Raw genomic sequence first — 15917 nt, forward strand, 5'->3', positions numbered from 1 at the left:
CAGAATTCAGAAAAGAGATACCAAAATTAGCAACTTACTAATTCACCTTCAAAAAAGATGGAAAAAGTCGAGAAGGAGAGGGAAACTGTATCCTTTTCATGCATTCACAATGAGGAATTGCCACAAAAGTAATCTCTGTTATTGCTTATATCAATGTGAGATATCTCTGTGATAAGAATTTTAAGATACTGAACTCTGACATCAAGTTACCAAAGGCCAACAAATACATGACCAGGTCAGCAGCCTCTAGGGTTCATTTGTTCAGTTTCTAGTAGGGTTCATTTGTTCTAGTTTATTTTAATTAGTATCACAAGCAAAGGAAGGTTCTGTGCCTGGGAACCAATGGCATGCCAGCTTTTGGTAATGTATCATTGCATTTTATTCATTGCTCATAGATGCTAATGAGATATTTTTAATTTTGTCTGCTTGTAACATTTCCTGCAATACTGACAGATGTCTTGGGCTTTCTTCCTGCAGATTAGGCAACCATTACTGGGGTTCTTAGATTAAACAAGAAGCTGATACAGCAAAGCATCTAAAATGGCATGATTGACTTTGAAACCATGTCTTCTCTCAGTGACTCTCCTGCAAGCTTGTTGTGAGGTAAACAGGGTCTAGCAAAGAAGAGTTCTAGCAAAGCTCTGGAAAGAGTGTAAACACAGCTCTTAAACAAGTCCTGCAAGCATGATATTATTTACTTACAGCTTCTGCATTACTGAAGTGTCATATTCGAAGTCATGCTCCAGGGAGAATCTTAAGTGACCTGTGGAAACATCAGAAAACGAGTCTTCAGTGGATATTTCTTACTACATCTTCTACAGATAGGGGAGAATTTTGACATTATTTGGAAATCAAAACAAAAATATTCTTTTAGTTTAACCACAAAGCAATGTAAAAATTTTCCTTAATCCTTAAAGCAAACTGAAGGTTGCTTCAAAACTAGATTCAGCTAGAGTTATTTGCTTTCTGCAAAAAATCCTAGCCCACAGATTAGGTAGCAGAAAATGTTTGTAGAAACAACAAATATTTTAACGCAATCAATCTGACTAAGAAATTTTGCAGCCCTCTCTGAAGTTTTCATAATCCTAAATGCTTCATCCTCACAGAAGATACAAGGAATCACTCTTGCCCCAGTTTCCAAGTGGGAGATTTGCACCAGTGAGAAATATAGGCTGTGAACACATATCTTACTCCTCATTGCAATGCTCTCTTTGGGAACACTCCTGTCCCCACCATCCATCACCCTGCCTCACCATTCACTCCTGCTGGAGTTCATTGCACCTCCCCTTCTGCCAGCTGAACTACAGATGTGCTCAGGTTAGTCCAGAATTATTTGAACTGCTCAAGTAAATGCAGGAGTTGTAGCCAGATGATGTGAGTGCAGCCTACACGATTTGCCCCCAGTCTCACAGCAGGCGTGGCAGGGCAGAGAGCCTACACGCTGCCTGTGAGCCATAAACCCCCTCTTTGAAACACCAAAAGCAAACCTCAGAATGAACAAATTTGCTCAAGAAACTCTCATCTGAAAGGTTATTCTCACTGTTTTCACCCTTGTGTCTTATCCAAACCCCACAACAGTCTCCTGAAAGTAAAAAGGCAAAATTTATGAGAAATTCTAACAAATTCTAGATTAGCTTGGGCTAATTTATCCTTTAGTTATGGCAACACCTCAAAGCCTACCCTGTGCCTGAACTCTTTGCATTGAGCACAGTGCAGGCATTGGCTGTGGTAGTCTCTGCTCACTGGAGCTCACCAGCAAGAGATCAAAGAGCAAAAAGTGTAGGCAGGGAAAAGACAGAGACAGCAAAAATTGGAGGACACTTCTGTACAATGGCTTGTGAGCATAAATCCCACTCAGCCAGTAAGAAATGAATCACTGTGAAGAGATTCTGACCCTGCTACCCATTATGCTCGACAGACAAACTCAATGAAATAATTTATCTAGTTATTTACATGGCTTCCATTAGAGCAATGTCTGAGCATTCACAAACCAGATGGGTTTTTCCTCACTGTGCTCCTGAGAAGGAGCACATGCTGCTAACGCTACATCATAGACAAGGAACAGAGATACTAAAAGGACAAAATGCTTTTTCCAGGGAAACTAGTATCTGATCTGACAAAATTCTATATAATGCCAGAAGGCTTCTGTAGGTTAAGGTGTTGCCCTCAGGGACAGGCCATCAGGTTTTAGCCATAGGCAGACTTCTTACCACCCTGGTAATTAGTTTTTGAACAATGGCTTCTATACAGTATGAATCAGGAAAAGTGAAAGGGAAAAAGGGAAAGGGAGGGTAAAAAGGGAAAATAGGAAAAAACATTATAAAGTCCAGTCATGATAAATGTAGCACCATCTGAAAAAAACCAAACTGCAGAAACAGAGGAACCAGTCACACAGTTCACTGAGAGGACTGAAGCAATTGTTTCCTTCAAGAAACCTTATTCATCACATTTCCATAACCCAGAAAAGGCTCTCACAGTCCTCTCTTTCAACATATTAAGACTAACACACATACAGACTCTTCACATTTCTTTTCTTCTCTTATCAGTCTTTTCCTCATGGAAGAAATAGGAAAGGGATGAAGATGTGAACAAAGCTGCAGCTGTACTGCGAGGACTGAATCCTGGAGTTGGGACACCCAAAGGAACCCAGGGGTGACAGAGCACCCACAAAAGGACTCAGTCTTCACTATCAGATAACTTCTGCTTCTTTAAAATGGTGACAGTGGAAATGCTCCTTTGGTGATATCGCAGGAGGCAGATCAGAGCCCAGCACACCAGCTTGTGACAAAACAAGATCCATCTGTTAGCTCAAACCTCCAGGACTGGCAGGTAGTCTTTCCTATACAGAAAGCCACTGGACAGCACAAACTCTACATTTCATCAGCAGAAGAATTCTGGTCTGCACACTGCCTCTCTAAACATAATAGCTCCCTTTGGCTAGAGAATAGAGGATTCCCTAAATGAACCCTTTGATCTGCAAGACACTGAGCCTTCTCCTGAAATTTCTTCTCAGACATTTGAGTTCCCTGCCGGGTTACAGCATGAAACCTTTCTCATCTCTCCATTAAAGCAGCAGATAGACAGATGGGATAGTCTTCATCTTTCAGGACTCTTGAAGTTCATTTCCCATCAATTTCAACAGGAATGCTCAGAGCTCCTGTTAAGTTTAAGGGAACCAAAGCTATAGATTGTGCTCAGTCAAAGCCAGGAGAATCCCAAGCCTGGTAGTCCCTCCACAGGCTGTCATCAATTAAAAAGAAGCAACATAATATAAGCAACAGTATAATGTCCAAACTTCCCCCTCCACACATGCTGCTAAATAATATTTGAAAACTCTTTGAGCATTGCAGATAAAAAGCCCATTAAGTGCTGTTAGTGGAGGTGGAGCTGCACCAGAGCCACCACTGGGTCTAAATGTCTTCTCTTTATTAATGGGTTTTATTCTCTCTTCATTGCCAGTCAAAGGCAACAAGGTGTTATTGCCCTTTTGCAAGCTATAAAAAATCCAACACAGCAGATGGATTACACACCTCACCCAAGGTCTCTTGGGACACCCACATTTGCACAGAGAACTGATCCCAAAATGCCACATACCCAGTGCCCTGCCCTTCCCTCCAGCCCAGCCTAATTCTCTGAATTTCGTGATGATTCAAAAGTCTATTTAAAGCCCCTACAGCTATGGGTGTGTGCAAGGAATTAAGGCTGAGCCAAAAAGTTCTACTGGAGCAGCTCTGGTTGCGATTCTTGGTAAGAGTGAAATTTCACACATAGCTGGGAGGGTTTAACTTGACATGGAAAAAAGGTGGTGTGTGTCAACTGGGTTGTGATGTGAACCCCCAAGAAGATGCAGCAGCAATGCCAGTATTCCGTCCCCAGCCTATCTGCCCTGTAAATACTCCAGTGGTAGCCACACAGCCAAGCACAGCTTTCCCAAGCCTGCTCCTTGCTTGCATAGCAAGTGCTGCTATGAAACAGGAAAAAAGCAGATACAGAGGAAGAGCTACTAATACCTCTTGCAGTTTCCCAGTGTAAATGGAGTGGCCAGGCATAGTTACACACTGAACTGAGGCAGCCAGGAGAGCTGACAAAGTTCATAGTCACACAGCCATGGTTTGTTACTCAAACCATTCTAAGCTCTTTAGGTAAGCTTTGCTATTACAGATGGTATTGCTTGCCCTAGATCTGATGTCCAAAATGGGGTTGCTCTCTGTAATCCTTCAGAGGCTGCTTATAAATCAGAGAATGCTTCACCTCTTGACACATGGCACTAATAGATGATAATGTAAATGGTGCAGTGTTTTAACCTTAACAGGCATTTGCTTAGGTTATTTTAGACAAAAATGAGGTCAGGAACTGTGGTCATGAGCCTTAATCTCAAAGAGACTCAGTCTGGAATCATCTGGAGCCCTCTGGCTTGTGCAGCAAGCAAAAGGCTGAGGGTGCAAAGGGGGAGTGGGCTCTGCTGTCCCCCTCCTGCACAGCTGCTCCCCACAGTGTCCCCTGCACATCCCACCTCCTACTTTGCCTATAGTAAGAAACAGCAACTGCAGTATAATAATTGCTGTGGAAATTATTTTGAAGGCATCAACCCCTAAACACAGAGAGTAAACAAAATCTGCTTCTGTATGAGCTCTTCCACTTTTCTCAGGCATCTGAGGGAAGTCCTTTATAAACCATGAGATAAGAGCAGACTTGCTGTTCAGACTGCATATCTGCCTGGTTCCTTAGATACCACCGAAAGCCCAAAGGCACAGCTTGGCATCTCATCCCCTTTTTATAAACTCTTTCAGAAAGTTACAGCTGATTTTGACACAAAGATGATGAGAAATGCGGAGCTATTTGTGCTATTCTGGAGAACATGCCAAACCCTGTATTTACACCCCCAACCCTGTTAAAAACAAAATAAAGCAAAAAAAAAAAAAACCACCAAAAACCAAAAAACCAAAAAACAAACCCAACAACCAAACCAGCAAAAAACAATCCTTCTGTTTGCTACTGATTAGGCAGCCGAATTAAAACTGATGAAGTGATTGGATAGGATCCAAAGCTGTTTATCTGCACATAAATCACAGACATGCTTTACTCAGCCAGTATGGATTTACTGAGCTAGAGGAAAGACCTCGTACTCAGAATGCTGATTATTACAGCAATTAAAATATCAGTGAAGCAAACATTTTGGGTAGAAAGCTGTTAGGGGCTACTGGAGAAATCATTCCATTAAATATGAACTCAATCAGGTTTCAAATTTTTGAAAAAGGGAGTTTTAATAGAGGGTTTCTTTTTTTCTGATTAAGTATATGTTGCTAGAAAAATCAAATTCAAACAGAGCAAAGATACAAAATAGCTAGCTGGACATGCCAAAGGAGATTAGAAAGGAAGGCTGATACATATTTTATGATCACAGGGGAATTAAAAAAAAATAAATTGAGAGATGCGCTGTCAAACCAGACACAGTGTTAATAGCAAGAGTATATGGCAGTAAGAACTGCTGTTCCCACAGCTATTAATGTAAAACTGAAAATTTGGAGCAAGCTGCAGCAAAGAAAAATAAATCACACTTTTTTTTTTCAATTTGAAAATATATATGAAATAAATCCCTACCCCCATCATTCACTCTCTGCATCCCAAAACCCCCAACACCAAGACTGTCATTTCAGCAAGCTACAGCTTCCAAGCAAGTGAGACAAGTGACAATTTCTTCCTATTAATCATTGCTAATTTATTTATGTAATTTTTCTACTTATGAGAATCATTGGCCTGGAGATTATTTCCTCTTTCCCCTTTGAGTCCTGAGAAACTATTTAACATGGGAAGTAGTTAAGGGGGGTAAAGAGAGGAGAGTGTCATGTAGCCAAGTTACGCATCCCAGCTGGAATTTGGGATGATGTCTTGCAGTTCTGGCTCCTTCAGCCAAGTTTCGTACAGGAAGCACGAACACGCCAAGGGCGCAGCAAAATCCACTGGAGCCAACAAATTGCATTGAGTCCATTAACACGCTCCTGCCATGGATCCCTTCATGAAACCTCAGCCACCTTGCAACCAGTCTGCTCATGAGGTAGCTCAGCAACCAGTTTGCTCCTGAGGTAGCTCAACAACCAGTCTGCTCATGAGGTGGGCAACAACCTGCACAGGGGAAAGGTCCAGGAGGCAAGGGATCCTCTGGTGAAGCATCCCAGATGCAGAGTGTGTGTGCATGTGGGATGTGTACCCAGAGCCCTTCCAGAAGAGGCAAACGCTGCTGATATATCGGGCTTATATGGAATAGTGGCCATGGAAGGTCATGGTGTCACTAGTGAGGTAAAGGGCAAATTGCTGTGAAGAATTTCACTAGGCCCTTGAAGACAACTCACTTCTTGCCCAGAAGGTCCTCTCCAAGCCTGGGATGGGTCCAGAGGTGCCACAGAGGAGCAGGCATCCCCATCAGTTCATGCAGGTTTTGCCCTTCCACAAAAACCTGCTTCAGCTAGGAAAAAGGGCTAGGAAAACATTTACAAAAATTGTAGATTAAAATTTTGTAATGCATGCATTACAAATCTGATTGTTGTTTCAAAGCTATCAGTAGCAAGAATATTTTCACCTACTATAGAAATACCTCCATGATAACTTTCTGGAGTAAGAGATAACTTTTGAGGAAAGTAGCTGACAAATTACTTGACAAATCTGTCAACTACTTTGGAGCCATCAAGATAAAAGGCTTTATATGTTGTATGATTTTTAATGTATATATATAAAACACTTTTATTAGACTGTTGATAAAAGCCTGAGCTACAAAGGAACTTTTTCCCCCAGCTGAGAAAAGGCAAGCTGCTAGACAAATCAGTTCAATCTCTGCCTTTCAAACAATATAAAGCAGTATAACTTTCAGGAGTAACACCTCATCTGTTTTTTTCTCCAGACTGCCTATCAGGAATCAAGCATTAAGTAAACATTTGAAAAGTGTTCCTCTGAGAGCAAAGGTTTAGATTTGAGTCACAGGATCCATTGAAAAGAAAAATTGCTTCTGTGCATTGGGACAGTGCCTTCCCTTCTGAAAAGTTTCTAAAAAGAGCAAATGGAGATAATCTTTTTACAAGGTATAACCCATATAGAAATTCATTATTGTTTCCCTTTTAAAAAAGTTTAGATAGTTCAGAAAGTGAGAATGGAATCACTATTTTAAAACGATTAAAAATATGCAGAAGATTTTCTAACAACCACAGCCAGCAAAGGCATGGTTAAAGTGCTTTATCATCATTTAAAGTGAAGCTCCAATTGAGGAGAACATGAGATAAACAAAAGAGGTAAAGACATAACAGAGTCCTAAATCACTAAGAGTATTTAATCCAGAAGTGGGGGTATATATACCCAGCAATTGTTGATTAAATATTTTAAGGATCTATTCTTCTTCCAGCACAAAACACTCACTAGAGTGGCTTCAGCACTGCAGCTCCCTGAAGGCTGCATTACTGCTCGTTAGCCCCGTGCAATCACCACTGTGGATGCAGAGCTGAATGGAATCACTGTTCCTGCTGCACAAAAGCTAAACTGAGCCTCCAGAGAAGGTGAATGCTTTGCAAAGGATTTTACAGCAGACCAGTGGCACAGCTGGGGGAAGGGGGAAACCCCAACTTACCAGCTGGTGCTTCCCAGACACTATTCCTCATTGCTTGCAAGAACACCCTAAAGTGAGGCATTATTTTCATTCCTGCCTTTTCCATACACAGCCATGACTATTAACTTAAGACTGTCACCAAAAGCATGTACATATCCATGGAAGGTCACAGAGGCAGGGCCCGGGATAGTGTTCGAAGACAATACCTAGCTCTAGGTTCTACTTCCAAGAGCTGTGAAAGATGAACTCTTTCCTTCAGTGTATTTAAATTGGAGATGAAAGTTTGATCCTAAAAGGCCTAAACTAGACCTACAGCTGCCTGGAAATAGTCTTCTGTCATAGCCAACATCAGTCCTGAATTAAATCTGATTACACAGGATTAAGTATAGCAGGCACCTGAGGACAGAGCATAATCTCACACCAGAGCACCCTGGATATGCAGGCAAGGCAGGGTAAGTCATGGAGCCAGAGAGAGTGTCCTGGATGGTCACACCAAGCTGCACACTTTTCTTTATCACTGATTAATTTAGGTGATTAGATGAGTCAAAAATTCAGAGGGAGCTGCTGTTCATTACTTTTTTCCCCCTCTTTGGCTACTCCAAGAGACCTTTTAAGGGACAGGTGATCTTTTTAACATATAGTTTTTGTTCTCATTAGTACTAAATCCATGAATATGAATATGAAAAGAATTCAAGGAGAGACAAGAATGGCTGCAAACATCTTTAGTTAAATAAAATTCCTATTCTTCCTCCAAAGAGTACAGCTGTACCATTTTGGTGCAGAATGTACCAGTCTGGGCAAGGAAGATCAAAGAAGTAAAAGCCACTGAGCCAAGTTCACCTTTCACATTGTTTCAGCCAGACCCAGGATACTGAGAGCAGCTCTGCCCAGGAAATCTCCAGCATGACTCTTTTCTGATTAAAGCTTGATCTCTTGACAATGACACATCCAGTGTTTTAATTTTGCCAGGTCTTTCAAAGTAGAGATGTGAGGGGACCAAGCCTGTGCTGCTGGTCCTGTTGGCTGCTCGGCTTCCCACCAGCTCATGCTGCAGGACACAGGTGAAACAGCCAACAGGGCCAGGGCTTTACAGGCCAGTGACCCCCAGCCATGCCACAAACCAAACTACTGGAAGTCCAAGCAAAGTTTAACATCAAACTCACAGGGCTTTTAGGATCCCTGACATGCAGTCAAACAGTACTCAATAAAATAACATTCTTCTGCCCCTAGACTGCCCAGGGTACAGGAGAGACTTGCTCAAGCAAGCCTCTGGAGCATAAGGAGCACATGCCTACATCTTTTTTCTAGACACTGTGGCACTTGATCACTCTGGATGTGTATTTTTGTCCAGCAGCAGAGTTAGGCCATATGATCCCATTCTCCCTTGTGAGATGACCAAGTTTTGCTCAGTATAGCAATCTGCAAAAGAACAGTGTATCTGGGATTTCTGGGGCTTTCTGAACACGTCTCTGCAGACTGTTGCCTGCTAATGGCACCACTTGATTGATTGATTCCTGCAGCCTCCTTCACATCTCCTCTCTTTCAGAGGACTCCCAGCCTGGGAGCTGTCTGCAGGACTGAAACTGACACTTCCCATGGAAAAACATTTTCTGGACCCATATGTCTTTGCCAGACAGACCAAAGGCAAATGAATCAATACGATCAGACCAGACTGGTTGTTCTGAAAAACTCTTGTGTTGGGTCCATCATTCTACAAAATCAGAGAGAAACATTTCATATTTCTGTTCAAATAAAAAAATAATTTTCAATAAGGAATTTTAAAATGTCTTTCCTTTTTCCAAACTGAAATTACAACCTTTCCAAAGTGGAAACTCTTCCTAGTTTCAGACAGCACATAATGAGCACAAACTATAAATAGCACCTTCTTGTAGCGCTCCTGTGGAAAATCTGCTGAGCTTTTGTGGGATATATTCTAGGACCAAACTAATCAATTTCCACTCAGCATTCCCCTGCTTATACTACATCACATCTATGTGCCCTGAGTAACTGAGAAGTAGTAGGTTCTTGTGTAACAATGGACTCTGGCAAAATACACCAACACTATTTTGGATTTGAAGCTGTATATCGCCAGGGCCTGCAGCAGTGACCCACCTTTTTAGTTAACTGTGATTTCCCCACCCATTATACAGCAGCAAAAAAGTTGCATCAATTCCCTACTGCATCAGGCACACATTTCATTTATAACCAAATTATTAGAAGAACATACATGCTTTATAGACAGTCTGAAATATAAGGCTTCTAACAAAGTCAAGAGAGAAAGTCCCACTGAGTCTAATGACAGCAGAGTTAAGTCATTGAGCCACTGGAAAATGCTGCATCTAATGTCTGTCATTCTTTGCCTTTTCCAGAATCACAAATAGGCTGTGGCAGCCTCAGGAACAGTGGCCAAGTCTTCCAGTTCCCAGATTTGTGCGTTAACTACTTGACATATCCTCTCATCACTGGAGCAGGAGACAGAATGATCAGAGACCAAAACCCCTCACACTGAGCCATCTGAAAATATCATGTTTCAGCCCAACAGAGACGTGTGTCATTCCATCACTAACTCACCAGCCCAGAGGACTAGTCCAAGACAAACGTCCCGGCAGCAGTCCAAGGTTAGAGTCCCAGAAGGTAAACCCGTCAAGAATGGGTGATGTAAATGCTCCCTCTCAGAGACAGTCCCACTGCAGGCTTCTCTGAATCCCTTGGACTCTGCAAACTTCCTTCTCTGGCATGCCTCGTTGGACTTCTTCCTTCTATTTTCACATAAGCTTGTTTGTGGATGATTTATCTATTTTAAAAAAAGGGCAAATTTTTCCTTCATTAAAAAAGAAGTGCATCTGCATTTGGCTGACACAAATAATGGTGTTACAAAGTCCTCTTTGAGGAAGGATCTCTCTACTTCACGTCCTTCCTCTTTGCTGAGTTATGTGACAAAGATCCTGGGAAAATAGCTCATAAACTTCATAGTAAGCACCACCTCCCCTTCTCCCTTTTCCCTCCTCACAAAAATTTTTGAAACAATTTAAATCATCCCATTCTGGGTCTGAGCATTGAGTCTGATATGTCATAATTTCTGAAGGGCCTACTTTTCTTCCATCACCGACCCGGAGACAGAATCCCTATTCAGTGTAAATATGGCTCAGTTTAATTTTTCCAAAGACCATTTATTTTCACTTTCTGGTATACACAAGTAAGTAAATATTACTTGGTAGGGTAGAATTTCATGAACTCCCAACTAAAATGAGGGCTCCAGATCACTAGATGCAGCATAAACATATGGTGAAAACTTTGTAATCGTCCCCAAGACTACAGAGGCATCCTGTGAGGCAGCCAGGAAAGGAACTGAAGTCAATTTTCTGAGTCCCTATGTAGAGTTTTAAATATAAGCCATCTTTCCTACATATCTCTGTTCTCAGAAAACACATATTTTCTCAGTTTCTGCCTAGCTAGCAAATATCAAAAGCAGTTTTCTGCCTCCAGTATCAACTCAGTTACAACAATTTTAATTGCAATTGGTTTCCTAAGTCATCGTCTCCTCTCACAGTAATTTTTGCTGAAAATTTACCTCCTGTCATTGCATCGGCTCCATTCTATTCAAGCTGCACTTTTCTCTCCACATTTTGGCACTGCATTTAAAAATCAAAGTGCCAAATCCCTCTGTGAACTACTCAGATGCAGCACTTATATATGCCTATCAAATTCATAGAGAAGTCAAACTTTGACCCTAAATAAGTTGATATATGAAAACATGACAGTGCTGCTTTGGCTAGAGGAAAAAAGAGATTACTTGTAAAGCCTTTATTTAATTCTTTGTGTCTGTATTTCAAAACAAGCGATTATCAATCTCCTCAGATTGTTCTAAACAGTGCAAGTAAACCTATCAAAATGAGATGCACATGCCAGCATCTCATAAATGCTTTTCCAAGCAGAAATGTTAAGCACAGTTGCAGGTCAGTGCAGTCCTGTAGTAATTACAAGTGCTAAGAACAGAGCAAAGACCAGATTCAGAGCAGAACACATCCTTTTTCACCTATAATGAAAATAAATTTCAAAGAAAACCCAGGAGAGAGTGAAGGAAACTTCAGAAAAGTAATGAAATCCCAAGCCTGCCACTATATGCAGGGCTAATGATGGCTCTGTTAGTGAGCTGAAGAGGAATGGCACTGAGGATGAAGAATCTGCCAGACACTGACAAGCCCAGATAAAATGAAGAGTTATAAACAGTTATAAAGAAAGACTTGTTTCCCCCAGTGATGAACTACTCTGTTCAACTGCAGACCCAAAGCAAACATAGAACTAGCTTACGGTATCTAACCAAAAAGTGTGACTGACACCTACTTAAAGGAGAGAAGATTTTTTAAATAAGTTCCTTAATTTAACAATACAGTTAAGACTTTCCTCATCCCACAAAGCATTGCACATTTTACACAGGGATAAAGATGGGATCTGCTAGGGGAAGGCCACCTGGCATTTGCACCCTAAGGAGCAACTCAATGTCACAGCACAAAAGACTAAAGCTGGAATCAGTTACATAGCTGGGTCCAGTACATGCTACACAGTAGTTGATAAACACTTGTCATGTGCTATATAGGTCCAAAAATATTTTGGCAAAACACTGTGGAAGTATTATCTTTCCTATGGTCCTGGAACACTACCAGTATAACTTTCATAGGTTATTGTTCAACTGCTTCAATGCCTCATACTAGTGGTGGATTAAATCTGTGACTATCCCCAGCCAAAAAGATTGAGTTACTGCAGCAAAATCTCTTGTGCTGACTCCTGATAATTCATATTTACTTTCCTTTACAGCTTCTTTCTTTGACATTTACTGCCAGTGCAACTGCTGCCATTGTTTCCACAGAACATCACACACTTTGTTACTAATTTTCACCAAAGAGCAGAGAAGATTTTGAGAGCAACTGGGGTAGCAAGTCGAGGAAGAGTTCCCCCCCAGCCTTTCTATTACACAGTTCTGACCAGGCACAAAAGTCATGAGGCTGTAAATCTCCATCACCTGTACAACCCCAGTCCTCCAAGCAACATACAAACTTTTGATTGCAACAGAAACCTAGAAGCAAAAACTTGAAATCTCACAACTGGAGTTAGAGTTCACAGCTAAAGTGACTTATACATCCAGTAAGGGATGCTGCAGAACCAAGAGACAGGACATATTGCAAAAATGGACTCATTTGTATTGCAGAGGAAACTATGTCCACAGCAGTACAGATGATTTCCTGCAAGTGTTTATGTATTTGCACTGGGGAAAGAAACTTGACTAGCAATGAGGTTTCCATCTGAAACTCTCTGGTAGCTGGAAACTGTTAATTTTCCATTTCTTCAATGAAAATCTCAAAGCTCAAAGAAGATCTCCATAAAACAATGTTTTTACAGGAATAAATTAATCTTCCAGCAAGCTCTCTAACACACACATCCACAGTAGCATGTAACAACCAGTACTAGTATTTAGGCTGACCTATTTTCCTTGCTGAAAGCAATACTACTCTATTTCTCTTTAGGACACCTCCCATTTTCATTTCAGATAATTACAGAATAAAATCTGCTGTCTTCTCCACTTCCATTGCTGTTGACAGAGACCAAGGCCTAAAGACTTATTTTCCAGTGTACAGTCAGATCTCTAGCAAGCTCTGCCCATCAGATTATCCCATTAATTTTCCAAATGGCATGAGATCACAGTTTTACATTCATTTCCTGATAATTATCAAGGTTCTGGAAAAACTGCTTTAAATTTTGATCAGCTCAAATCCTTATGAGAATTCTGTTTCTTAAATAGAATAATCATCAGCTGTTTTGGACAATAGGAGCCACTTCCATGCACTGAACGTTACCCTTTCATTTTCAGACATTGCAAAACTCATCAGTTGGCAATCATTAACTGTTATCTGGGATCCCTATGCAACCTCATCATAGGTACTTTGTGCCTATCAATATATTTAAAATAAAGCAAGAACTATCAACTGTATATCTGTGCTACAAAAAGATAAACAGTTAATCATTTGTCTTTATTGTATCAGAACCACTGATTTAACTATCAGTATCAGTTCTTGCACTGGTCACCAATTCCAGTAAATTTGCACTGGAAATACATTTGGCTCACTTTTACTCTGATGTGAGGTTCTGGCAGTATGCATTTGTAGTCTCTTTTCCATGAAGCCTTCCTGGCAACACAGAGACAAGGCTGTTTTCAGACATGCTCCTAAAACGTGCTGCAAGCAGGCAGGAGCCCAAGGGCTCATTTGGAGCAGCAAGCCCTGCAGGTCAGGAATTAAGATCACCCACTGTGTAACAACAGCCATGGGGTCAGCTCTGCTTCAAGGAAACAGCAGGAGCAGAATACGGGAGTAGGATTTCCAGCAGGTACCTCTGAGGTGTCCACTGTCCTCAAAACAGTGAAGCCTGAAGCACCCAAGCCCCCATAACTTGAGGAAGAGTCCCTCCCAGCCTTTCTATAACACAGTTTTGATCAGGCACAAAAGTCATGAGGTTGTAAATCTCCATCACCTGTACAACCCCAGCACATTAAAGTTTTGGTTTTGTATTATGAAGATACAAAATATACAATTTCTTTCTTCAGTGTTAGAGAAACACTTGAGGAAGAGTCCCTCCCAGCCTTTCTATAACACAGTTTTGATCAGGCACAAAAGTCATGAGGTTGTAAATCTCCATCACCTGTACAACCCCAGCACATTAAAGTTTTGGTTTTGTATTATGAAGATACAAAATATACAATTTCTTTCTTCAGTGTTAGAGAAACAAAAAGGATTCTACAATGCTACCATAGTGCCTTTATTCAAACACGGATTATTAATGCAACTAATGGTCATGATGGACAAGGCTGGCAAAACACAACTGGACTCTGCTGTTGAACCCACTGTATCAGGCAGAAAAGACTGCTAAAGTTTTGGTTTCATATTATGAAGATACAAAATATCCAATTTCTTTCTTCAGTGTTAGAGAAACAAGAAGGATTCTACAATGCCACCATAGTGCCTTTATACAAACACAGATTATTAATGCAACAAATGGTCATGATGGACAAGGCTGGCAAAACACCACTGGACTCTGCTGTTGAACCCACTGTATCAAGCAGAAAAGACTGAATGTCGCACTTGCTGATTTCGGAAAACAAAGTATTTCTACCTAGTTTGTCATAACTACCTCATTAAGCAAATGATTTCCCTTTCTGCCAGCCCCTAACCATCTAAAAGTTTAGCCTCATTTCCAATTTGAATTTGCCCTTTTTTAAATTGAATTCACTGTTCTTTGTGTTACTACTTGTGTTATGTATCATTTCCTTTTCCTGGTATTAAATGACCCTTAAGATGATCATCCTGCCATTAAGCGTTTCTCTAGATGAAACTGGCTAAATTCATTCCTGCTTCTGTATCTCCTTTAATGGTGCAGTGGTCCTTTGGAGTCTGGTTTCTGACATTAAGAGCATGATCTTGGTACATGATGCTAGAGGTGTGATCTTAGCAACAGCATAATGACACATTTGTAAATTCTCTTATCCCAACAAAGCTGTTTTTGATCCTTCACTAAAATGAGTGGTGTTTTGACAACTTCCATCAACAAATACTTCTTTTCCTGACTGCTTTCATTTTGCATCACTCATCTCAGGATAGATTTGCTGATTCAGACCAGACACTTCCCTGGTGGCACCACAAACACCTATACATGGAATTAAAAACCCAATGGGTCTCAGTACTGCCCAAGCCTTAGGAGAGAGCTATCAGTCAGGTTCACAATGATGTGAGAGGCACTGGCTCATGATGTCAAACAGGAATGAAGTTAAGGACTCTTAAGTTTTCCAAATCTTGAGCTGTGGGGTACAGGATTTATTGTGGAATTAGGCATCCAACACCGGTAAGGTTAACCCAGTTGTGAGTTTCAACTGAGCTGCCTGTCCCTTCATTTACACACTTTTAACTCAGCTGTTTTTCATATGCATTTTACCTTCTCACTCTTCAAGTGCCATTTGACACAGCCATTTCCTCACTTGTGATCCTTTCCTGTATGTCTTTCTCTGGTCCTGGACCAAACTCCATTTTGGAAAGACATTTCTGAGCTACCTTAATAGGGTAAGCCTTCCACGTTTCAAATCAGCATCCATGGACAGAAGTAATAAAACTTGTCTGGGTACTTTAAGCACAGACACCCCTCCCAGTTGCTTTCTGCATGTGTCACATGTGTCACACAATCACACATGCTTCTTCACCTGTAGGATCAAACCTCTTGAAATCTTTCCATGATTAACTTGCAAATAACTTAAAACCCAACCAGAGACCCATCTAGAAAACTG

The 15917-nt window shown here is 41.0% G+C and overlaps 1 protein-coding gene across 5 annotated transcripts in view; it reads right to left on the minus strand.

The window, feature by feature from the left end:
- The window catches only part of SEMA5B (semaphorin 5B), a 269780-nt gene that overhangs the window by 183947 nt on the left and 69916 nt on the right, over positions 1-15917 (minus strand). For 4 of the 5 annotated variants that reach the window (XM_039700342.1, XM_039700334.1, XM_039700361.1 and 1 more), the window contains exon 2: positions 703-763. The gene's annotated coding sequence lies outside the window, so the exon portion shown is untranslated. Of the gene's footprint in view, positions 1-702; positions 764-6350; positions 6427-15917 lie in introns of those variants that run through there. The other variant, XM_039700351.1, reaches the window with a different exon arrangement.

Source organism: Passer montanus, unplaced genomic scaffold, assembly GCF_014805655.1.
Source record: "Passer montanus isolate IOZ18808 unplaced genomic scaffold, ASM1480565v1 scaffold1, whole genome shotgun sequence".
Lineage (NCBI taxonomy): Eukaryota > Metazoa > Chordata > Aves > Passeriformes > Passeridae > Passer > Passer montanus.